At 34.5% G+C, this 26,732-nt stretch overlaps 1 protein-coding gene across 4 annotated transcripts in view; it reads left to right on the plus strand.

Moving 5' to 3' along the window:
• CNTN1 (contactin 1) overlaps nucleotides 1-26,732 on the plus strand; it is a 374,840-nt gene that overhangs the window by 110,384 nt on the left and 237,724 nt on the right. The window contains exon 3 of one of the 4 annotated variants that reach the window (XM_066368970.1): nucleotides 21,049-21,147. The exons of the other annotated variants lie outside the window; for them this stretch is intronic. The gene's annotated coding sequence lies outside the window, so the exon portion shown is untranslated. The remainder of the gene's footprint in view (nucleotides 1-21,048; nucleotides 21,148-26,732) is intronic. 4 annotated transcript variants of the gene reach the window in all.

Genomic DNA, 26,732 nt, shown 5'->3' on the forward strand with positions numbered 1-26,732 from the left:
AAATGTATTAACCTGTATATTAATATATATGGTTTATAAAATATATATTCTATATATTATACATATCTTTCCTATATAATATATGTACATTTTCTGTATAATATACCTACATACATATATATTTAGTCTCTTGGTTTTATTTTTTTTTTATGGAGCACCCTGACTGAATCAATAGTTATGAAAGATTGTAAACAAACTACATTTGTTACTTTTCTGGCAGACATTGTCTTAATTTTAAGCTTTTATTGATCACCAATTTTTGCAGGTGTATGCTGCATGCTGTGGAGGAAACAGAAGCATAGCACCAGTTTGTGTTTTTTTCTGCAACAAAAGTTTATAGGCTTTAGCACTCCTGTGTGGCACACAATGTGCTAAGGTTTTTCCAAATTATTTTACTTAACCAATCAATGCAACGTTATTATGACATGGATTTTATTAATGTAGCTATTATTATCTTTCAAATTCCACAGATGAATAAACTGAATTTATAACTTATAAATGTCTGACCCAGCACTAAACCCCAGAATACAGCACATGAATATTATGCATTTAACCACTAAAATGTAAATCTCCTAATGTTAAACAATTTCACTGTGATCAAATGACCAGTTAGCAGAATAAAATGACACTTTTAAATATATAAATAAAAGAGAGCATAAATAGCCATGTTAATTATAGAAAAGAGTGCCTAAGCTGAGGAAGCTTCATGGGTTGTAGAAGGAGGCTGATGGTTTAAACAATGAAAATAAGGGAAGTGGCTGATGTTGTGATGAACATATCTAAGAGAAGTGAGTATGATTACTGCATTTTCAAAACCTCAGACAGTCAGCTTACACCAGATCTTAACAAACTTGCATCAAACTCTTAAAATAATGCTATTTAAAATTATGATTCTAAGATTATCAACATCGGCATAGCCCAGGAGCTTGGTAGAAATACACATTTCAGGGCTACATCTCAAATGTTATATATCATAATTCCTTAGAGTAGCGCCTAGAACTCTGTGTTTTAAAGGAGGTTTCCAAGTGCTTTATGTCATGTAGAATTTGAAAAACAGTGCACCAAAACAACAGGGACCAGCAAAGAATAGTCTCACAAGGCTGAAATAAACTTCTCCAGGAAAACAGAATGAAGAAACCAAGCCTGAACTAACTAGAATTAATAATGGTTGATGAATGTTCTGTCTTAGACTGAGATATAACTTGGGAATCAGGGACAAAAATAAATTTAGGAGGGACAGAACTTAACTAGGGTCATGGAGAATATGACACTCTGTCACTTAAGTGAAGATGAGCTTGAACATAATGTCAAAACAGGTTACATAGTGTAAGTGAAAGAGGTCAAAGTGATATATGACACGGATCAAAGCAAAATTAAAGATGAAGGCAGATGTGGTAAGCCAAGGTAGCAAAAATCCTGGACAAAGGAATAGCTATTTTAGAGAGGAACTAAAGATATAGAATCCATAAGCAATGGTTTGAAGTTGAGTAGAAACTATTTGAAAGTCTGCAATGCAGGTCTGACCAGGCGGTGGTGCAGTAGATAGAGCATTGAACTGGGACTCAAAGGACCTATGTTCGAAACCCCAAGGTTTCCAGCTTGAGCGCAGGTTCATCTGGCTTGAGTGTAGGCTCACCAGCTTGAGCACAGGGTCGCTGGTTTGAGCTTGGGATTACAGACATGACCTCATGGTCACTGGATTGAGCCCAAAGATCATTGGCTTGAGCCAAAGGTCTCTGGCTTGAGCAAGAGTCACTCGCTCTCCTGTAGCACACCCCATTCAAGGCATATATGAGAAAGCAATCAATGAACAACTAAGGCGATGCAGTGAAGAATTGATGCTGTCATCTCTCTTCCTTTCTGTCTGTCTGTCTGTCCTTATCTGTCCCTCACTCTGTCTCTGTCACAAAAAAAGTCTGCAATGCAGAACTATTAGCCCAACCCTATTTGAATTGCTCATTATCCATCCTAAAGAGTCAAGCCCTATTAATAGCTAATAAAATCACAAATTGTACCATTGATTCATTCATCTGTGAATTTTAAAAAATTTGGTACCCACTATGTGCCAAATACACTGATAAATAATAGAGATGAGAAAGTAAGATAAATATAACCTCTGCCATCAGTTGAGTCAGGCATTAAATTAAAAATTATACAAATGCTACCCATAAAAATAAAAATATTGTGAGAGTGAGTCACATGACACCTAACCTCGCCTACAGGGAGGAAGGGGTAGGTGGACAATTAGGTACATTTCCCAAATAAAGTAAATTTTAAGCTACAACCTCAAAGATGAGATGAACTTAAGAAAAGAACTGCAGGAAAAGCATTCTAGGCCAAGAGAGGTGCTGTGCAAAATGTGTCAATTAGGAGAGAACAGGAGAGTGGCCAGGGTGACTGGAAGGTAGTGAATGAGTGGAGAATAGTATAAAATGATGGAGACCTGCTGTGCTCTGTTGAAAACAGAATTACATTCTAATCGTAGTCAGAAACACTGGTCAATTTTGATTATTAAATAATATAATGATAAGTACATTATATATATAATTATATCATATATTGTGTATGTATGTATATATATGTATATATGTGTATATATATCCTTCTAGGTGAAATGGTAGGGTATTTTATATGGATTACATAAGGAAAATTTTAGTAGGTTATTGTAATAGTTTAGGCAAGTGAAGCAATAGTGATGCCTATCGTAGGTTATTGGCAATGAGGAAAGAAAGAAGTAGACAGATTCAATACATATTTACCAAGTACAAACCAGTGAGCTAGTGGCCATAGAGAAAGAAGAAAATATGTCACATTTAAGTTTTTGATATAAGCAAATGTGTAGAGACTGATAATTAACTAGAATAGGAAGATTGGAGGAATTAAATTTTGGGAGAAACATCAAGAGTTCAGAAGTGGACTGCCTGAGTTTGAGGTTCCTGTTAGTTACCCAATTATAAATATAAAGTATATGAGTGGAGTGCATTGATGTATCTGGAGCTCAGAAAAAAATATTTCACTTGAATATAATGAATATTAGTATTCATTATACATGATCGGTCAAGTTATTAGAATGGATAAAAATACCTAAGAAGAAAAAATGTAAACAGAAGAGATTTACCTTTTAATCTTTTTTAAATTTTATTTAGAAAATTATATTAAATGGGATGATATTGATCACTAAGGGTACATAAGTTTCAGGTAAACATTTCTATAGTATTTCAGTTGTTGATTATGTTGTATACCCATTGCCCAAAGTCAAATCATTTTCTATCACCGTATATTTGTCTCTCTTTACTCCCCTCTCACACACCTTTTCTCATAATCCCCTTCTTCCAGTAACCACTTCACTTTTATCCATGTCCATGAGTCTCAATTTTATATCCCACCTATGATATTGGCTTTGTCTGATTCACCTATTTCACTCGGTATAATAAGGTCCATCTGTGTTGTCGTAAATGGAAATATGTCATCATTTCTTATGAATGAGTAGTATTCCATTGTATATATGTACCACATTTTCTTTATCCAGTCCTTTATTGAAGGACACTTTGGCTGTTTCCATATCTTGGTCACTGTGAATCATGCTGCAATGAACATGGGCTGCATATGTTTTTACACACCAGTGATTTTTAGTATTTTGGGTAGATACCCAGTAGAGGGATTTCTGAATCATATGGTAGTTCTATTCTTAATTTTTTGAGGAACCACCATACTTTTTTCCATAATGGTTTTACATGTTTACATTCCCACTAACAAGGAATGAGCATTTCTTTTTCTCCACAGCTTCTCCAACACTTGTTATTACCTGTCTTATTGATAATAGACAATCTAACAGGTATGAGTTGGTATCTCATTGTAGTTTTTATCTTTCCATCTTTAAAGGATGATCATAAAAATGTTACACTAGCAAAGTAGACTGAAAATGAATGGGTAGAGAATCAAGAGGCAAAGGAAATGACATGTGTCTACAAAACCAGTTTAGGAGATATTTAAGTAAGGAGTCAGCAAATGTGTGACAGAGACCCAAGGAATTAAAAGAAAAGAGATGAGGGCCCTGGCTGGTTGGCTCAGTGGTAGAGCATTGGCCCAGCATGTGGATGTCCCAGGTTTGATTCTCAGTAGGGCACATAGGAGAAGCAACCATCTGCCTTTCCACCTTTCTCCTTCTCTCTTCTCTGTGTCTCTCTCTTCCCTTCCTGCAGCCAATGCTTCACTGGAGCAAGTTGGGCTGGGCGCTGAGAATGGCACCTTGACCTCTGCCTCAGGTGCTAAATGGCTTTGGTTGCAATGGAGCAACAGCCCCAGATGGGCAGAGCATTGCCTCCTAGTGGGCTTGTAGGGTGGACCCCAGTTGGGTGCATGCAGGAGTCTGTCTCTCTGTCTCCTCACTTCTCACTTCAGAAAAATACAAAAAAAAAAATAAGGTGAATGAAATAGAATGATTTACTATATTTTCTTATACTTATTACACTTTCTTAGTCAATCTCAAATATTTATGCCCATGTCCACTGATTTTTTTTCAAGCCATGTTTCTGGCTTGAAAAAAGAATCTCCTCTCTAAACCCTGACATAAAATATGCATCTTTAAACAAGAGCATCTTTAAAGTACTGAAAGAAAAAGAAAAAAAAACCCTATCAATCTAGAATTCTATACCTAGTAAAAAACATCACTCAGAAATGCAGACTATATAAAAGCATTTTTTTAGGTAAACAAAAACTAAACAAACTTATTGCCATCAGACCTGTGCCATAACTAATGGCAAAGGAGATTCTTCAGGCAGAGGGAAAATGAAGCCAGGTGGCATTCCCTGGAGCTATGTGACATGAGGGCCCAGACTTTCAAAGCCCACAGTCCATTCACATTACTTTCAAGTCAGAAGCTGAAAGCAATATGACATAAACACAAATGTTATGCTAACTTATCTTTTAACTGTTTATATATTTACAAATGAACATCATTAAGTTTTAATATATAAAACTTTTAGGTTATTGGAACATTACTGAACAAAAAGAAAGCATTAGAAGGTTGTTTGCAGGATTTATTCAATTTGCTAATCCATATAAAGTACTTAGGAAAAGGCTGGCACAAATAAATTTCTAAATTTTTGAGCCCTAATTATTTGATAATGTATATAAAATAAAATTATTACCTATAATAAAATCTATTATTTGATGTTTTATACAAATGGATATTTGTAGGCACAGTAAATACTATTATTGAGTAGTTACTTAACAATGTGTACACAATAAAATATATTACTTCTTAGAGTTTATATGAAGTTTATCTGTTTCACCATGTCAGAATATAAAATGGGGTTATATTTTGTTCATTACTTAAATTACTTTAAATCTCTGGTAAATTTTCTTTCTTAGCCTTAAGGAGTGAATGAAAAATTTAAGTAAAAATCAGCAAACACTTGAAAAGTGTGTTGATGTCATTTTTGATAGAAAGTAAGGAATGGTTCTCCTAGTGGAAGATTAACATTAAGACATGACAAAATAACCTGACCGATGGTGGCACAGTGGATAGAGCATGGACTCGGGACACTGAGGTCCCAGGTTTGAAACACCAAGGTTGCCAGCTTGAGCAAAGTCTTGTAGGCTTGAGCATGGGATCATCAACATAGTCACTGGCTTAAGCCCAGCGTTCGCTGACTCGAGCAAGGGGTCACTGGCTTGGCTGGAGCAACCCCCCAACAAGGCACATATGAGAAGCAATCAATAAACAACTAAAGTGACACAACTACCAGTTGATGCTTCTCATTTCTCTCCCTTTCTGTCTGTCTCTCTCTCATACACACACACACACACACACACACACACACACACACACACACAAATAAAAAACTTATGCTCTCAACCATTAGATACCCTGCTTTTTTCTCTTTTTACAACTCATTGGGGAGGCAATGAAAATATATTTAAGAGAGGACAAGTTGTAGGAAAAAAATACTCTTTAAGTTTTTAAATAATATTCTTCACTGTTAAACAATATTTTGTAAAATTATTAAATTAAAAAAGTAATAACCTTATTCAGCAATTGAGGTTTTTCTAGTTCTTATGAAGAAAGAGTCAACTTAATCAGTAAGAGTACAGAAATAGATGATACCCTGGGAAGCCAGAAGTTAGGAAAGTTGAAGCCATCAAAGGTTTTTCAACATCTTTGGCAGCCATATCCACACCAGATTTGAAAACATCAGCCTTAACACTACTAGAAATTTAGGAGCCAGCTAAGAAAATTCTCCAGGGGCTGAGGAGAATCTCCCTGGAGAAACCAAGGTGAAAACAACAGCTAGAGTTATTAGAATTAATCACAGTTAATCAGTGTTCTGTTTGAGACTAAACCTAAGAGGAAATCTAAGACAACAGTTAATTCAAGTAGGTCAGGATATAGGTAGAGTCGTGGAGATAAGAAAACTTCCCCACTTAAGAATAAATGAGTTTGGAGACAAAATCAGAGCAGATTGTCCAGCTTGGGTGACAATAGGTCAGTCTCTTGACTCATACAGGTTTGATAATCTAAAGAAGCAAAATCCTGAAACAGAGACAAGTAGTGCAGATTTTTAGAGGAAAGCTTAATATGTAAGTATTTTTAAACAAAGATTTAAAATTAAAAATGGACCATTTATTCAAAGGCAAGAATCTCAGTTTTAGTTAATCAATTCTATCACAGAAATACTTTGCCATCAATCCATTTATCCATGCATTTGGCAATTAACTGATACCCTCTAAGTGGCAGTCATAAGTGATATACAACATACCTATGATAAATGAAACGAATATGGTCTTTGCTGTAGTGAAAATTACACTATAGTGAAAGATTTAGGCAGTGACTACCATGAGTGTGTGTTTTAATTACAATTCTAATCAGCTGTAAAGGAAAGGTACCAAGCATTATAAGAAAAAATTGCAGAAATAACTATCTTGGTTTGCAAAATAGAAGATGTATCCTGAAAGATGAGTCAGTTAGCCAACCATATATTTGGAGAAAAAAAAAAATCATTCCTGACGGTGAGAGAATAATGTCTTTTTTTTTAAAAAATAATTTTATTTTTTTAATGGGGCGACCAATAAATCAGGATACATATATTCAAAGATAACAAGTCCAGGTTATCTTGTCGTTCAATTATGTTGCATACCCATCACCCAAAGTCAGATTGTCCTCTGTCACCTTCTATCTAGTTTTCTTTGTGCCCCTCCCCCTCCCCCTTTCCCTCTCCCTTTCCCCCCTCCCCCCGTAACCACCACACTCTTATCAATGTCTCTTAGTTTCACTTTTATGTCCCACCTACGTATGGAATAATGCAGTTCCTGGTTTTTTCTGATTTACTTATTTCGCTTCGTATCATGTTATCAAGATCCCACCATTTTGCTGTAAATGATCCGATGTCATCATTTCTTATGGCTGAGTAGTATTCCATAGCGTATATGTGCCACATCTTCTTTATCCAGTCATCTATAGACGGGATTTTTGGTTGTTTCCATGTCCTGGCCACTGTGAACAATGCTGCAATAAACATGGGGCTGCATGTGTCTTTACATGTCAATGTTTCTGAGTTTTGGGGGTATATACCCAGTAGAGGGATTGCTGGGTCATAAGGTAGTTCCATTTTCAGTTTTTTGAGGAACCACCATACTTTCTTCCATAATGGTTGTACTACTTTACATTCCCACCAACAGTGTATGAGGGTTCCTGTTTCTCCACAGCCTCTCCAACATTTGCTATTACCTGTTTTGTCAATAATAGCTAATCGAACAGGTGTGAGGTGGTATCTCATTGCTGTTTTGATTTGCATTTCTCTAATAGCTAAAGAAGATGAGCATCTTTTCATATATCTGTTGGCCGTTTGTATTTCTTCCTGGGAGAAGTGTCTGTTCATGTCCTCTTCCCATTTTTTTATTGGATTGTTTGTTTGTTTTTGTTGAGTTTTATGAGTTCTTTGTATATTTTGGATATTAGGCCCTTATCTGAGCTGTTGTTTGAAAATATCATTTCCCATTTAGTTGACTTTCTGTTTATTTTGTTATCAGTTTCTCTTGCTGAGCAGAAACTTCTTAGTCTGATGTAGTCCCATTCATTAATTTTTGCCTTCACTTCTCTTGCCTGTGGAGTCAAATTCATAAAATGCTCTTTAAAACCCAGGTCCAAGAGTTGAGTACCTATGTCTTCTTCTATGTACTTAATTGTTTCAGGTCTTATGTTTAGATCTTTGATCCATTTTGAGTTAATTTTAGTACAGGGGGACAGACTGTAGTCCAGTTTCATTCTTTTGCATGTGGCTTTCCAGTTTTCCCAGCACCATTTATTGAAGAGGCTTTCTTTTCTCCATTGTGTGTTGTTGGCCCCTTTATCAAAAATTATTTGACTATATATATGTGGTTTTATTTCTGGACTTTCTATTCTGTTCCATTGGTCTGAGTGTCTATTTTTCTGCCAATACCATGCTGTTTTGATTGTCATGGCCCTATAATATAGTTTGAAGTCAGGTATTGTAATGCCCCCAGCTTCATTCTTTTTCTTTAGGATTGCTTTGGCTATTTGGGGTTTTTTATAGTTTCATATAAATCTGATGATTTTTTGCTCTATTTCTTTAAAAAATGTCATTGGAATTTTGATGGGAATTGCATTAAATTTGTATATTGCCAACCTAGAAGAAATGGATAAATTTCTAGAACAATACAACCTTCCTAGACTGAGTCAAGAAGAAGCAGAAAGCCTAAACAGACCTATCAGTAGAGAAGAAATAGAAAAAACCATTAAAAACCTCCCCAAAAATAAAAGTCCAGGCCCTGACGGCTATACCAGCGAATTTTATCAAACATTCAAAGAAGATTTGGTTCCTATTCTACTCAAAATCTTCCAAAAAATTGAAGAAGAAGCAATACTTCCAAACACATTTTATGAGGCCAACATAACCCTCATACCAAAACCAGGCAAGGATTGCACAAAAAAAGAAAATTACAGACCAATATCTCTAATGAATACAGATGCTAAAATACTAAACAAAATACTAGCAAATCGAATACAACAACATATTAAAAAAATAATACATCATGATCAAGTGGGATTCATCCCAGAATCTCAAGGATGGTTCAACATACGTAAAGCAGTTAACGTAATACACCATATCAACAAAACAAAGAACAAAAACCACATGATCTTATCAATAGACGCAGAAAAGGCTTTTGATAAAATACAACACAATTTTATGTTTAAGACTCTCAACAAAATGGGTATAGAAGGAAAATATCTCAACATGATAAAGGCCATATATGATAAACCATCAGCTAACATCATATTAAATGGCACTAAACTGAAGGCTTTCCCCCTTAAATCAGGAACAAGACAGGGTTGTCCACTCTCTCCACTCTTATTTAATGTGGTACTAGAGGTTCTCGCCAGAGCAATCAGACAAGACAAAGAAATAAAAGGCATCCATATTGGAAAAGAAGAAGTAAAGGTATCACTTTTTGCAGATGATATGATCCTATACATCGAAAACCCCAAAGAATCCACAAAAAGACTACTAGAAACAATAAGCCAATACAGTAAGGTCGCAGGATACAAAATTAACATACAGAAGTCAATAGCCTTTCTATATGCCAGCAATGAAACAATTGAGAACGAACTCAAAAGAATAATCCCCTTCACGATTGCAACAAAAAAAATAAAATACTTAGGAATAAACATAACAAAGAATGTAAAGGACTTATATAATGAAAACTATAAACCATTGTTAAGGGAAATAGAAGAAGATATAATGAGATGGAACAATATACCTTGTTCTTGGTTAGGAAGAATAAATATAATCAAGATGGCCATATTACCCAAAGAATAATGTCTTAAAACTGGGAAGAAACAGGGAGGTGGCAGAGGGGCTGGAATACAATGAAGAGAGGGGAAAGGAGAACACAGTAGGCTGGAGGATTGGATAGAAGCCAGCAAGACATTAGATGTTGTTTTGAAGATTTTGAATATTTAGTTGCAGACAACTTAACATTTTTTGCCAGTAAATAATATGCTGACATCCATATTTTTAAAAGATCACTTTTCTATCATCTCATGTGGTATTTGGTACAGATTAACCAGCAGCAGAGTGGATAGGGGAAGCTCATCTATTGAATATAAGGCTGTTTGAACAGTCTAAGAAAGAGATGATGATAACTGAAACTTGGTATTGACAATGAAAATAGAAGTAGATAGATTTAGGATGTAATTATGAGGTAGAAAATAAAACTAAAGCCATAAGCTTTAGGCATGAGCAGGGTGGTGTCATTTACAGGGATGGGAATGACTGCAGAAGACCACATTTGGGGAAAATGTTGAAACTTCATTTATCTCAAAGTGAGATATAACTAAGTAGAAATACAAAGTTGATGCGTCTGAATTTCAGAAAAGATATCTTGCCTAGAGACAAAGTTTGAGGTTATTAGCATATACATGATCTTTCAAGTATAAAAGATAATAGCTCAGTTTCTGGCATGAGCACATGCTGGTACCATTTCCTAGCATAGAGTGGAAAAGGAAAATCCAAACTGAGAGAACGGAAGCTGAATTCACTTGTGAACTGTCTGAATTTGAGATGCTTGTGAAATATATGAAAGTATAAACATCAATTATACAAAAGTGAACTGATGGATCTGGACTTCAAAGAAGACATGTTGGCTGGAAATTTTAGTTTGAATTTATTCTATATTCTCTTTCAAGTTATGGCAGTGAATGAGATAAAATTTTTATTGTTTAATTATTTAAAATGACTATGTTTGGTCGGGACAGATAGCTCAGTTAGAGTGTCGTTCTGATATGCCAATGTTGCATGTTCAATTTCCAGGCCAGGGCACATACAAGAATGAACTAATAAATGCATAAAGATGTACAATAACAAATTAATGTCTCACTCTCTCTCTCCCCCTTCCTTGCTCTCTGAAATCAATAAAAACTAATGACTATATTTAACAACTGTCTTGCATAATTTCTGAAAATTAAAATAGTCTCTAACAAGCTGGTATGGGAGGGCTCCAACAGACAACTGATTTTAGTCTTTGAAGATGAAGCTTATTAAATTCCTAGCACCGAGTTAGATTTTCATTTGCACTGTAAGAAAGACAGGTGTTCTTTGCCTTCACACCTGCATATCCCAAGCCAGTTTTTCTTTCTACTTCATTCAACAAACCTGCACTTTCTTTGTATCATCCATTTAGATTATTTTTCAAACATAAATATTGTTGAGTCATATACTACTAGCCAAGAGGTTTACATCTGATGATTTTTCACCAAGAAGGTTGTCTAGATCATATGTTATTCTTATGTAAATTAGGACTTTTAATTTCTACTTTAAAGCAGTTATTTATTTTAAATTTAAATCTTTATGTAGTTCAGTAAAGTATCATTTTGTTCAGAAAGATCTACACATCCGCTGCCTACAACTAAAATATGTTTTATTTTTAAGACACTCTTTTGACTGAGTTTATTTTATAGGCTACATGTCTATGATGAAATCTTTTCCAGGAAATTACAGTTGCTAGTTTACAGATAAAAACTTCTTATGAAGAAGCAAAGTTGATTGCCATGTGCAATAACTCCAGAAAAACAAGTATATTACAAAAAAACTTACTGGTACATTAATATCCTGCTGTGGGACCTATTTTTTTTTTTTTTTTGGTAGAAAAATAAAATGAGTTTTGAAGTATTTATTTCAAAAAGAACTTATACAAAATTGCCTTATTAAATGAAGCATAGCAGTTATATTTGACATTATGAACCTACAGGTAAATAAGAATGGAAAGAGTATGAATACAAAACTTTTGTCCAAACTTATTTTTGAAATGGTTCTATATCTGGAGAATCCTAAGGCACTAAAGGTTAGTTTTAAATACTTGCATAAAAATCCAGGTGAAACTGCAGTAGGATATTGGCATCAGTACAGTGGCTGTCTCTGAGGGTGATGGAGGGTAGAAGGGAGAACTCAGAGCCTCTGGCCAGTCATAATGTATTACTGATCTCAGTGGGGGTGGCATAGCTGTGTCAGTTTGCAAACATTCACCAAGTTGTTTAGTTATATTTTTACTAGTATACTAGTGTACTAGTGTAAAAATATAGTATACTTCCATACAAGTTTAAAATTTTATATTCCTATCCACATATATGCACACAGTATGCTCTTGTATACTATAATCATGATGTTATTATTTAAAAATAACTTTTTAGAACTTCTTGTTTAGAAGTTTTTATAGAAGTACCTTTTTAGTGATAACAAAGCTAAATCCTATATAAAGTCCATACAAGGAGTCTGTGTTTTTAATATTAATCAAATATTGTAGTGAATGTTTCCTCTATTTTGTTGTCATTTACTCATGAATTCATGTAATAAATCATTTTTCCAATAAACCTTAAAGAAGTTAGTTATGGGTAAAGTCATTTTTTTGACAGTTCATAAATTTTTAAAGCCCTAAGAGTATACAGACTTTTGTTTAATAAAATATATTTTTGCATAATGAGGTAGGTCTAATTATCTTGAAACTAGAAATATATTTAGACCAAACTACTTTGCAAGTATTTAATTTTTTTTAAAGAGAAGAGAAGCAGAATATAAGTTTTAAAATTCTGTAATGCCTCCAAGCTGTGTTGGTGAACCTCATGAGGTTGAAGTGTTATTTCTTCAACTAAAGTTAAACATGCCTCCCTGCAAGACCATTCAGTCACTTAAAAAAAACAAACACAAAAACAAAAAGTTTTCTTTAAAATAACTAATAGTAAATATAGTTAAATAGGAATTACTTGAATTATTTGGGAGTTTTTATACTTTCACAGACTTTTTAAAAAACTTTAATTAGCCTGACCAGGTGGTGGCGCAGTGGATAGAGTGTCAGACTGGAATGCCAAGGACCCAGGTTTGAGACCCCCAGGTCACCAGCTTGAGTGTGGGCTCTTCTGGTTTGAGCAAAAGCTCACCAGCTTGGACCCAAGGTCACTGGCTTGAGCAAGGGGTCACTCAGTCTGCTGAAGGCCCACAGTCAAGGCACATGAGAAAGCAATCAATGAACAACTAAGGTGTCACAATGCGCAACGAAAAACTAATGATTGATGCTTCTCATCTCTCCATTCCTGTCTGTCTGTCCCTGTTTATCCCTCTCTCTGACTCTCTCTCTGTCTCTATAAAAAAACAACAACAAAAAACAAAAAAAACAACAACAAACTTTAATTATATTTTTCAATTATTTATCTATAACCATAGCAGGATGCTTAGTAGATTCATTTTACATGGAGATTAAACTACAACTTTTTATGAAACCTGGGAATTCATTTGGTATGCCGATATCTGTAAACTAACTGAAATATTAAGAAAATGTTGGGTGTTTTAATAGAACTAGGAGTCCTTTAATGTTACATGGGCAATGCCCAAGTTTTCAAACTTTTGAGATATGTTAAGTTATCAATTCTTTATATCTATTCTCTTTCTCTCTTTTTTTAAACCAAATAAATTTATACTGTGTGAAGAGATGTTTTAAGTGGAGTTGGATGTTATTAGTAGTATTTATTTTTTATTTTTTGGTTTCCATCTTGGAAAGGGAAACCAAAGATAAGGGAATCCACCCCCAAAACCTCATGAGCTCTTTTTCTTAGTTCTCTCTAAATTTTAAAATTTATCATTAATATTTAAAATATTTAAATTGTATAGAAAAGCAATAAAAGATGTATGCCCACTACTAGCTTAATAATAAAAGTATAAACATATACAGTTCTCTATGTGATCCTCCCTAACCATACCTTCCTTCCTGTCCCCAGGAGTACCTACAATACAATTTGGTGTTTGCATACTTTTCAGACATTATTTTCACTTATCTGTGTATATCTCTAGACAATACATAATATTATCATAGTTCTTGTTTTAAATTTTTATATAATTTAAATTATGATATTTGGGTTCTGTACTTTAATTCATTTCTTAGTAAATTTTAAAAATATTGTATAGTACGATGTAATGAAATAAACATGGGCTTTGGTCATTTGAAACAAATTATATCTTCTTTTCTTTCTTTTTACAGAGACAGTGAGAGAGTCAGAGAGAGGGACAAATAAGGGGACGTAGAGACAGGAGGGAAGAGAGATGAGGAGCATCAGTTTTTCATTGTGACACCTTAGTTGTTCATTGATTGCTTTCTCATATGTGCCTTGACAGGAGTGGGGGTCTAGTGACCCCTTGCTCAAGCCAGTGACCTTGGGCTCTAGCCAGCGACCTTGGGCTTTAAGCCAGTGACCTTTGGGCTCAAGCCAGCAACCATGGGCTTATGTCTTTGACCCCACACTCAAGCCAGAGACCCTATGCTCAAGCTGGTGAACCCGTGCTCAAGCCAGGCGAGCTCGGGGTTTCAAACCTGGGTCTTCTGCATCCCAGTCTGATGCTCTATCCACTGCACCACTGACTAGTCAGGCAAATTATGTCTTATTCTTTGTATGTATGTACCCTTGGTAAATTTTCTGAAACTATTTCAACCTATTTTCTTCCCTATAGAATAGGATAATATCTTCTTTATAAATTAGTTCAGACAAAATGAACAAATGCACATTTGGCAATATGTAATTTATAAAATATATATTTGGAACAAGAATAAATGATTTTTTCATATTCTAATGTATTTTTTTCTATAATATTTAAAACTAGCATTGATTGACAGAGATACTTTTAATACAATACTGATGATTTGTTGGTCTTCTGGGACATTAAAAAAAAGGCAAGAGATGAAGAGATAACATTTCATTATGATTATGGTTCTGTAAGATGGGTCAGCATTTTGATGTCATGGAAGAGGTCTGAAATGTGAACGCAAATCTGGGTGTGCATTTAGGCTCACCTGTTCATTGGTCACATGACTTGGCCAAATTTCTTAACTTTTAACTTTCCTTCAAGTGGACTTCTCATTGATAAATGGAAATAAATGCTACTTAGCTCAGAAGGGCTTTGTCATGATCAAATTAAATCAGTTTATTAAAGTACTAAGCATTGTTCCTGCCTTATTGTGTATGTTTAATATATGTTAGCTATTTTCTCTTTTGTAATGCATTTATTAATGATGTCAAAATGTTAAGTTGACATAAGGCTTTTATGTACATTATTTTTATCTCTGGGTTTCAACCTCTACTTTATTTTTCATTGTTATTCTTTCAACATTGAATTATTTCTTTGATTTTCATAGTTAAAAAAAATTCTAGTCACTCCCCAACTTATTTAGTAAACAATAGCTTCATTATCCAGGTGTTGACTAAATTCTCTGAGTGTCCAATTCTTTAACAACTCTTTATTCTGTTTCCTAGTTTACCCATCCTTGGCTCTATTGATATTATTATCTCATTATCTTTTCATAATATCAGTTGTTATTTTATTTTTATTTGGACAAAAGGGGGGAGGAGAAGGTCACTGAGTTACCCAAATCACAACCATAAAAACCTTTCATGATTTTTCTTTTTTTAGCAAGAGACGAGAGAGAGAGAGAGAGAGAGAGAGAGAGAGAGAGAGACAGGAAGGGAGAGAGAAAAAAAAGCATCAACTTGTAGTTGTGGAACTTTAGTTGTTCATTAATTGTTTCTTATACATGCCTTGACTAGGGGGCTCCAAACGAGCCAGTGACCCCTTGCTCAGGCCAGTGACCATGGACTTAAGCCAGCAACCTTGGTCTTTAAGCCAGCAACCTTTGGTCTCAAGCCAGCGACCATGCGGTCATGTTTATGACCCTAAGCTCTAGCTGAAACCCATGCTCAAGCTGGTGAGGTCATACTCAAGCCAGTGACCCTGGGGTTTCGAACCTGGGTCCTCAGCATCCCAGGTCAGTGCTTTATCCACTGCACACTACCTGGTCAGGCTTTCATGAGTCTTCTTAATCTCATAATATTGCTTAGTCCTACTGATCTTAAACATCTCTAGTATATATATTTTTTATCTCCATATTCCTATATCTGCCTTGTTTAGGCCTTTATCACTTCTGATGGACTACAAATGGTATTCTATTAAATGTATTCCTTCCTTCTGGTTACTGCATCCAATCTATTTTCCCACCACAAAATCTAGTACATTGTTCTCACAGTGAAATTTAAATATATATATATATATATATATATATTTTTAGATTTTATTTATTCATTTTTAGAAAGAGAAGAAAGAGGAGAGAGAGAGAGAGAAGTGGGAGAGGAACAGGAAACATCAACTCCCATATGTGCCTTGACCAGGAAAGCCCAGGGTTTTGAACCTGTGACCTCAGCATTCCAGGTTGATGCTTTATCCACTGCACCACGACAGTCAGGCCTCACAGTGAAATTTTTAAAAATGTCTTTTTCTGCAGCATAGCTTCTTAACAGTGTTAAATGTTCTATATAATCTGCATTTGAAAAGAGTTTAAGAAAAGAATCCCTGTGGAAATCAGATTTTATATAACTTTGCCTTATCATCTGACAAAATGTCTATTGTATCCAAAATTCTCATAATTTAGCTGTTTCAGTTTCTTAAGCATATTGTGTAATGTCCTGCCTTCTTTCTACAAATAAATGTGTTATTTACTTTACTAGAAATGACTTTCCCTTCAAAACTTTTCTTCCAAAACCAGACTTTGGGGAAGAAATGAGTTACAAATGACAAAACATAGTTTGTCAGAAACTATGTTAAGTGACATAAAAATATTGCAATATTTGAATTTCCTAATAACTCTATGAGGTTGATATAAAATCCTCATTTTAAAGATTTGGAAACTGAGGCAAAATTTAAACTCTCATCTAGCTGACTACACTAACTGCATTTTTAACTAATGTGCTTTAAGTTATTTCATTCTCACAAAAAGTTAAGAAGCAGATATTTACCTTGATTTATATGCAATAAAACTGATGCTTATGCAGTATGAGTGGCATGTCCAAAGTCATGCAAATTTACAAATCCTGAAATTAAAATTTGTCAAACATTAAAGACTGTATTAATTCCATTGTATCACCCAGATTCTTTAAAAATCATCCCTTCCTTGAATCATTTCCTAATACACAGGTCCTCGGGTTATGACAGTCTTGACATGCAATGTTTCCAGTTTACGATGCTCACTCCCATAATAACTTAAAAAAAATTGAGTCGTGAGTGTTTTGGCTTATGTTATTAGCATCGTAATTACGGACTACATGGGCAGACTAGTTTGGTTTTATGCAGCAAATGAATACGCTGTAATGTGACACATGAGTGAAGGAGTTGGCGTCCCCCAGTACACCTACCTACACCATTTTGGACTGTTAAAAGTGCAAGTATTTCACTTGTGTTAGGCTTGGGTGTATTTCGATTTACACCAAAATTCAGGTTACATCACTGTCATAGGAATGGAACTGTGTCATAACCCAAGGACCTCCTGTACCTTACAGGCATTTGATAATACCAATTTTTTGTCTGCTGCTATGTCTCCTACAATGGAAGAAAAACCAGAAGAGTTAACACTTACCTAGATGTGATAGCATACAGACACAGTTCTATGTGCTTTGGTGATTATCTCATTTACATATCTAACATGTATCACAGTGGTTATATTAATCACTCCACATCTATGCCCTTACCTATTTTCCTCACTAAAGAATGAATGCCTTGCCTGACCTGTGGTCAGTGGATAAAGTGTCGACCTGGAACACTGAGGTCACCAGTTTGAAACACCAGGCTTACTTGATTGAGTAAGGCACATATGGGAGTTGATGCTTCCTGCTCTATGCCCCCTTCTTTCTCTCACTTTTCTCTCTCTCTTCTCTTTAAAATGAATAAATAAAATCTTTTTTAAAAAATGAATGAATACCTTGGAATCATCCAGTGACCTATAACTTTTTATTTTCTTAGCATCTGGCATAATCCCTTTTATGTAGAAGGTCCATAATTAATATTTTTAATTAAATAAATGAATTATGATTAAGGGATGATTATGTATTGACAGGACAGGGTGATAAAGGAAGAAAGAGTGTCTTAAATGTGTATTCTCAGAGAAAAAATGCAGTCTGCTCCCACAACCCTTGAAATTAGAAACTTTGATAGGCTGAATTATTTTTCTGACTCTATATGACATTATATCTTCTTATAATGGATATAAATTCTGCATTTTTCCAAATGATAATAGTCAGGCCAGTTAGTTATACATCTTAGTAGATATTGCAAATTTAGTAGACTAAATATTTTTTGATGTATTCAAAATTTTTTATTTCATTTTATTGACCCTATTATACATTAAGAGTTCACTTTGTATTTTATATGCGTTATAAATTCAAAATATTGGAAAGCCTCTTGATCTGAAAAGAGATCAGATTTATGTAAAGCAGCCATCTCTGTTTTCCATCCATTTCCAAAGATTGGTTAAGTGTGTTACTCAGGCATAGCCAGACTTCTGGAAAGTGGAAATGGGTTCTCTATTATAGCCTTGGGCTTTGTATTACCTGGGAGCACAACTGACTACTTTTCCCCAGTTGTTTTCATTTCAGGCTTATTTGCTTCCTTCCTTCTGATTTCTTTGGGACTTACTATTTCCATCGCTTTTCTCATGCTCTCCCCTTTGCTTCTCTGCAGGCTTCTGCAGGCTTCTGATCTTTCTCTATCCTAGGTTGATGGAGTGTTTGTGTATTTTTCATCTCTCTCTCCCTTTAAAATAGTTGAATTCGGAAATTCACCCAGTAGATGCAAAGTTGCTATCTTCATTTTTGATCAACCTCTTGGATATTTGTGAGAAAACACACTGACTTTCTTGCCCTCACTGTAGTAGAGACAGACTAAACTAATGTTCTTCCCATCCAGCTCAATGGGTACAATAGAGTCATGTCATTTCGGAGAGCTTAAATTTCCAACACTTTTGTAGTTATTTTAGATTATGTGAGCAATTTAGAGTTTCTAAATGATTGTACTCTATATACTCATATCTGATAACTTAAATGCCAAGGTTTTAAATTTTCTACTGTTTTTAGATGAGATATTATCTTCATACAAAATTGCTTCTGTAGATGATTAAATGGTAAAACTCTTCACAGGATATTAATCCTTAGGTGTAGCTTCTGTAATTTTTTAAATGTTTGAGGTCTTCTGTTTAAAGAATAAAGAATGTTATTCAGATAAATATTATAAAATTACATCTACTGTGTAGCATACTTGAATTTTATTAGGTTAAAGGCAATATATATAATATATATTATATATATATATATAGTGTGTGTGTGTATATATATATATATATATACACACACACACATACACACACACACACAAATGGATTCTACCTAGGGCAGAACAATATACTATGGAGTATAGAATAGGTAATATACATAGTTACTGGATGGTTAATTTCTCATTCTGTTGTGTAGAATATTTTAGCATACTCTGTATCAGTTAGGTGCCATTATTATCTCTGTGGCCTAGCAGGGATTATGCTCTTACACATATACTTGGAAGGAAGAGCTATCTTCATGAACATCCCTGAACTCCATCTCTATTGTCATCAGCACCACTACTACTACTACCCTTATGGGCTGGTATCAGTTGTTTTTAGTTTAGCAACCAAAAATCACTGTGATCATGCCTCCTCCAAGAATGAATTGCTTCCTGCAGTATAATGTTAGATGGAATACTTTAGTTATACTCTAACAGTTACTCTGTGCTCTAGCTCCAAACCATGAATTTGAAGTTTTTACTCTGGTTTTAACAAATAATCTTCTCCCAGGTATATGACACTGTATGCTGGCATGTTGTGCCTGTGTGTGTATGGAAAGAGGCTTTAGAAAGACGTGGTATTAGGCTTTTAAATTATCTTAATAACATCATATTCAGTCTTCTTTCAATGAAAAAACTAAAGTTTAATTAGTTTTTACATTGAATATACTTTGGAAAATAGAAAAATATTTTAGAATGTATTTGCATTTTTTCTATTTTACATGAATCTTCCACTTTAGTATTTTTGCAAATACTATTATGACTTTTCAAAATGTTACGTGTGTTTTCCCTTAGTGAACATTAGCATAATTAAGTGCATATTTTGTTTTAAAGCCTGCTCTTTGGAGGCAATAAAAGAAACTAATTGAAGCCATGAAGTGTTTTTAGAAGCTGAAATTCTAAGAAATAGGGCTTTCGGAAGTACCGGCACATCCCGGGAAAGGTCCTGACAGTCCAGAACAGTTAACAATGAGAAACACATGTGCACACTATAATAATTTTTTTAGAAAGATACTTCTTCCACATTATTGAAATGAGAAATTTATTATTTTTAAATTAAAGTTTTTTGAGAAGGGTTATTCAAATGAGCCCAGGTAAAATATCTCTGACTTATAGCCATACATCATTTTTTTAAAAAATTTTCAGTTTAGCCTTGTTAATTTTCCAGAAATGGTAGTGAAAACAAAACTCTGCAGATCTTACATATAATGTAAAATATTAAGCCCAAAACTGCAGAAAGTATGTCTTCTGAATAAAAGGAAACAGATGTGATAGCATTTTTTGCAGAAGAGAGTTCAGTTTAAACATTCAGCAGTATGTAAATGTCATCTCGTCTATGTGAGTGTTTTACCGGAGTACATGCTGCAGGGTTGGAGGCTTCTGCTTGTGATTTGGATTGTAATTTTATTCGTGGAAAGAAACCAATCACAGAGCTCCAAATGCCTTAGTAATGAGGTGATCAATAGCCCATTACTGGATAGAACAGTGGCTACAGGAAGTGCATTGAAGATTTTAATGCATGAATTATGCATGTGGTGCTCATTCTTTAGTCTCCGAACAGAATGACAGGGTTTGTGAAGTCACCTCAGATAGTTTTTTGCATTAAGTGACTGCAGTGAAATGCTTAATATTTTCAGGCATAGAAGCAACATTGACTCGGTCCAGCCAAATTTGGAAGATGTAAATCCCCCAGCTCCATGCACAGAATGCTTTATTTGAAAGTATTGCTATGTAGCGATCCAGCTTTACTGTCATCTAACCTGCTCTACTCAGAAGGTTGGCTGAAGGATGGGAGCGGCTGTGCCTGCCTCTGAGGTCACAGCTTGAAGTCCTTTTAACTTGCTTTCTGCTGCAGGAGGGAGGTGTCTGGTGCTATAACTGTCTCTGCACTTATGCAGATGGATAATTTGCAATAAATATTATGCCCAGAACAACAGATAACTCAGCATATGAGGTAAGTCCGAGGTTTTTGTTCAGGTTAGATCGCTGTAAACAAGAATGTGCTGAGTTAGGCTAACAGTGATGCAGTCTTAGGAAGGTTGACTCAGACCTCAGTATTGGGAAGCGGGTGTCTGGGCTCTCGATTCGTATGCTAATTAATGAGAGCTGACTTTATTTTAATTGTTGATGTTATGGTGCCATAAGGGATTTTATTTTATGTGCAAAAGCTTTTCAAGAAGGTACCAGAGTTCTGGTATCTGGGTCTTGGATAGAGAAGCGTGCAAATTGGGGAGAGGCAGCATAGAGTGTGAGCCGAATCAATAAGGAAATTACCTCCTTGTGGAGAAGTTTTAGCAGGGCTGTGGTATTCCCTTGGCTCAGATTATTTCCTTAATGTCAACATGTTCAAATTATGGTAAAAGATGCTGGTAGACACCCAAAATATTCAGTCTTCCCAGAAGTAAAGTGCTGAGGGACTCAAATACTGTGCTGCATACAACTTTGAACAGATGGAATTAAAATAATTTTGATTACCATGCCCTTGAAGGAAGACCTTGTCAGAAACAAAACCGTTCACTTCTACCTGTAGTGTTTTGTTTTTTCTCCTGTCTAGATTGCCTTGCTGTGAAACAAATAAGTAGATGGCTTAGTTTGAAATTCACCAAAAAGAAAGTTTTATTTTCTTCTTAGTATTTTAAAAATTAGGCTTACACAATAGTAGAACCCACTATATAAAAGTCAAATATAATTTACTACAACTCTGCAAAACTGAAACATATAGTTTTATGATATATTTGCCAGTCTTTTTGAGTTAAAGCTGCTTCCTTAAATATCATGACAAATAATTAATAGATATGAAAATAATGGATAGTATGATATGAATTCCTGAACACTTTTTAGGGTAGGAAGATAGCATGAACAAACATTCAGCAGGGAATGCTACAGATAGTAAGATTCCTTAAGGATTTTTTCCACAGTAAATTTATACTATTAGCATATGTATATATGCACATAGAAATATATGGACACATATGTATATATGCATATATATATACATTCTTTAATTTATAAGACATGCAATATCACATATATGTATATCTACTCCCTCAAGTATGTTAATTATGCTGTTTTAAAATTATGTTTGTTAAATAATGTACTAAGACACAGTAATAGATTAGGCCAAGAATGCTTTGTAAATCAAGCATCATTTATGTTTTTTTAAAAAAAGAGAAATATACAAGAATGATAATAAGAGGACATGAAAACTACATTTCACACATTTTACAGTGCATTTCAATTCTGTTATGGTGTTACTCTATTACTTGAGTTTCCTGTTAACTGCCTGGGGGTATAGTGGCACAGAACTCCCAGCATTGGACAAAAATTAAATATTTCAAGCTGATCTAGTTTAGGAACAGGAAAAAACTCACACATGCTCACACTTGGAGTGTTTCCTTAGGAGGGAGGCGTATCGTAACTGCCTGTTACAACTTAGAGGTCTCCTGGTGCTGAGTCATATTGTTCAGTTCTGCTCAAATGCCTCCTGGTCGAGGTGGCCCATGAACACCTAATAAAATGGAATCTAAAAGAAAATGGGAAATAGAGGAGGCAAAAATTTAAGGAGATATATTGCCTAATGACACACTACATTTTGAGTAATGAGTGTAATGGCAGTGCTACTGTTGGATCTGTTTGAGAAAAGCTCCCATGCTGGGTGACAAGATCATAGCAGTGAAATTAGTGGACTAACATGGAAAGATGGTATAAACAAAGGGGTCCATGTAACTGTCTGTACTTTTACTTGCTTAAATCTCTCTGTCATTGTTCTAGTCTCAAGCATAGCCATTTATCAATATCATTGAAAATACCTGATGGTTAGATAAAGAATATTTCCTGGAATATGTGAGGGAAATCTGAAACAAGATGTGCTCCATCCCCCATTCCCAAAGTAGTTATAATTAATTTTTATAGGTTATTAATTGGGAAAAACTATCAAGAAATTCACAAGAATATTTGAATATCAACCATAACATATAAGATGAAATACTACTATGAGTTTAGGGATTATTGTGGCAAAGTATAATCATATTAGATGCAGTTGAAAAAGATAGTGAAGATATAAAAAAGATATAATAAAAAGAGAAAAGGGGATATGAAGTGAAAACTGTAGTAGTGAAACATCAAATATATTTGAAAAAAAATGTAATTATCCTCATACAGTGGTACCTTGAGATATGAACGGACCAACATACAAATATTTTTAAGATACGAGCTGCAACTTGGTCTGTATTTTTGTTCGAGACCTGAGCGAAATTCCCGAGATACGAGTTGTGATTCGGGAAGCTGCCACTAGTTTGCGCGTTGGTGCATGGGTCCAGTATTGGCAGTTTGATATGTGAGTTGACTGACTTACGAGCTCGGTTACAGAACGAATTAAATTTGTATCTCAAGGTACCACTGTAGTTGGTATATGCTACTAATATATCTTAAAATCAATTTAAAGAATTCTGAAATATGATTTAGTAGTATAAGGTATCTAATTAATTTAAAATTAAAATTTCAAAGTGACATAGAGTGAGAAATAAGTGGAGAAGAATATTTAAAAATGATAAGCTCTCAATTTTCTAATAGAGTATAAGTGCTTATACCTAAAAGGGATCTTTTCACATATATTATAATAAACCTATGTAGAAAACTCTCTCTATATATCATCTATATCTTTGTGTGTTCTATATGCAACATTAACTATAAACTAGAATTACGGAAAAGTTATGAATCACACCGGGCTACTTTCTTCTTGCCTTAATCACCAGGGACAAGAATCAGAAAACTAGAGATAACTGCTATGTCCAGAGATCCCTGAGATTAACTAGCCAATCTTAAATCCACTTTTACCTTGCCTCCTTCCTGAAAGAACCGCAAGAAAGGCTCTTGCCCATAGTTCCCCCCTCTCCCTTGGTTTCCTGACATGGCATGCTCCCTTCTCTTGGGATCTGTGAGTATAACAAGTTATCTTTTCAATGGCAGTCCTCTCAAGTCTATTGACTTTACCATACCAAAATAATAATAAAACCTATATTAAAACCAAATGGAAAAGACTTAATATATAATTTAGCACCAATTAACATCAATAGAAATATTATATTCCCAGTTATAAAAAATGTCAGTCAATTGTTTTTTAAAATCATTATCCTTTTAATAAACTTCTATGTTATTTTGAATTTAAGGGTAAATTCTCAATGAACTTCTCATGAACATGTTTTACTCATTTCTAAGTTTTAGTTCAGAGGTCAGGAAACTTTTTGGCTGAGAGAGCCATGAATGCCACATATTTTAAAATGTAATTCCATGAGAGCCATACAATGACCGATGTACCTTACGCATTATCCAATAAAAGTTTGGTGTTGTCCCGGAGGACAGCTGTGATTGGCTCCAGCCACCCGCAACCATGAACATGAACGGTAGGAAATGAATGGATTATAATACATGAGAATGTTTTATATTTTTAATGTTATTATTATTTTTTATTAAAGATTTGTCTGCAAGCCAGATGCAGCCATCAAAAGAGCCACATCTGGCTCGCAAGCCATAGGTTCCCAACCCCCGTTTTAGTTGATACAGAGGTTATATCTTTCAGAAATATAAATGGACAATTAGAAGTTTTTAAGTTTTATGAAAAGCTATATAGGTCTAAAATTTAAATATTTTCCCAAGACTGCTTTAAATTATAGTATTTCATATCCACTATATGCAAACAAGCATCTAACTTGTCAAGGAACTAAATCAACAGGAAAGGAAAATGCTACCTTGTGCTACTTAAATATTAAATTCTGAATGTGTAATTACCAAGTGCTACTGTTGTTTACATGTCTTTGCTATCCAGTAGGTAACTAGAACATACATTCTAATTAAAAAACATTTCTGCTACATTAAGCCTAAAAGAATTGAATTGAACTGCCTTGGTAATGTGCTTGCTGCTCATCAGTGGATGGAAAACTTGGGAACAATGAACCAAGCAGTTAACCAGAAGACTAACAAGAATCGGGCCACACAGAAGTAGTTAGTGCTCTGAAGACTACATACCAAAGGACCTTAGCAGTGCCTTTCAGTGGTACACGCTCTTATTTCAAAACCTCATTACTGAAGAAAGTGGAGAAGTGTAAGTGACTTTAGAAGGTCTAGAAATCCAAACATTACATGCATATTTGAACTGTATGGCTTTTAACTTCCCTTTATCACTCCAAGATTATATAAGTAATTATTACAATCCCAATGACCCTTTAAGAGGTAAATTTTGATAAAGAAATTCAAATGGAATATTGGAGATGATTTAGATTGGGAATAGGTTAGAAAAGATACTAGTCATGCGAGCAGATGGAAGGGGCAGCAAGGTAGGTGGCTGGGAGGAAATCTGGAGGCAGAGCCGTGCCAGGGAGAGTGTAGGAATGTAGACAGATGGAAGATGAAATATTAGTTGGCAAGAAGAGAAGCAGGGTGACAAACAGGAGACTCTATTGAGAAACTGGGTGAGTAGGCAGCCAAGAGGTGAATTGGGTGGACCAGTCATAAACTAAATAGGGCAGTCTTAGGGCACCCAAGTTCAATAACAATTAGATAAACACAGAAAACAGCTACAATATTTTTCCTTGAACCTAGGAAAATGAATTTTATAATTTTAAGTGCATTGAAATCGTGATGAGCACTGTTTTTAATGGAGGAAAATTTTTAGTTAAAAGTTCCAAGATGCTTACCACTGAAGAAAATTATTCTGTAAAATTATTATAAGGATAAAATTTACTTTTTATTTTTTTGTTTTGTGTTTCCTATAATTTGAGCTCTGACTTTGGTTTGGTTAATGGAAAAGGGTTTGGCTGGAACATAATACTGAGAAGTAATAAAAGAATTAGAACTTTAAACCCTACTATAGAGAAAGTTTGTCAGACTGTGAAAATCTGAATATAATTTTATCCTTAGAAAAAAATTCCTTATGTGTTTTTGTCCATTAGGTGATAGTAGCACTGTTTCAATGAACATAAAGATGATTACAAGTTATCTGGTTTCTCTTCTATATTCAGACTTATCTACCCTTAATTACCATATTCTCTGACAGTTATTCAAGCTTACAAACAGTAACATTAAATGTGTTAAGCTCTTTTTAAATGACAGTTATTATGGATTAATATAAAAGTACCATGCACAATAATATTTGTAGGAGGAGCTTCGCTTAATCTGGCTATTCTAGTTGACCTTCTGATAGGTACATGGTTTCCAAGTGGAAGAATACTTCCATTTGCCATATATAAATTTAGAATTAACAACACTCTTTCCTTTTTTTTCCCTTCTAACCTAGAAGCTTATTTTTTTTATATTATCAACTATATTTCTCAGGCCATTCTATTACTCTCTATTTACTAGCAAAGCCCTTATGCTACCACATCTAAAACTTTGATGTTTTTAGCCAATGTGAACGTTTTAAAAATACCTGCTTTCCAATAATTTCATGTACAGAAGCAAGGATCATTTATCAAGGGCTGTCTGGGCTATATGACTATTCTTTTTAAGTAAGGCTTTTTGTTGTTACTCTAATCCCTTGAATTA

The sequence above is a fragment of the Saccopteryx leptura genome, chromosome 2 (assembly GCF_036850995.1).
Source record: "Saccopteryx leptura isolate mSacLep1 chromosome 2, mSacLep1_pri_phased_curated, whole genome shotgun sequence".
Classification (NCBI taxonomy): Eukaryota; Metazoa; Chordata; class Mammalia; order Chiroptera; family Emballonuridae; genus Saccopteryx; species Saccopteryx leptura.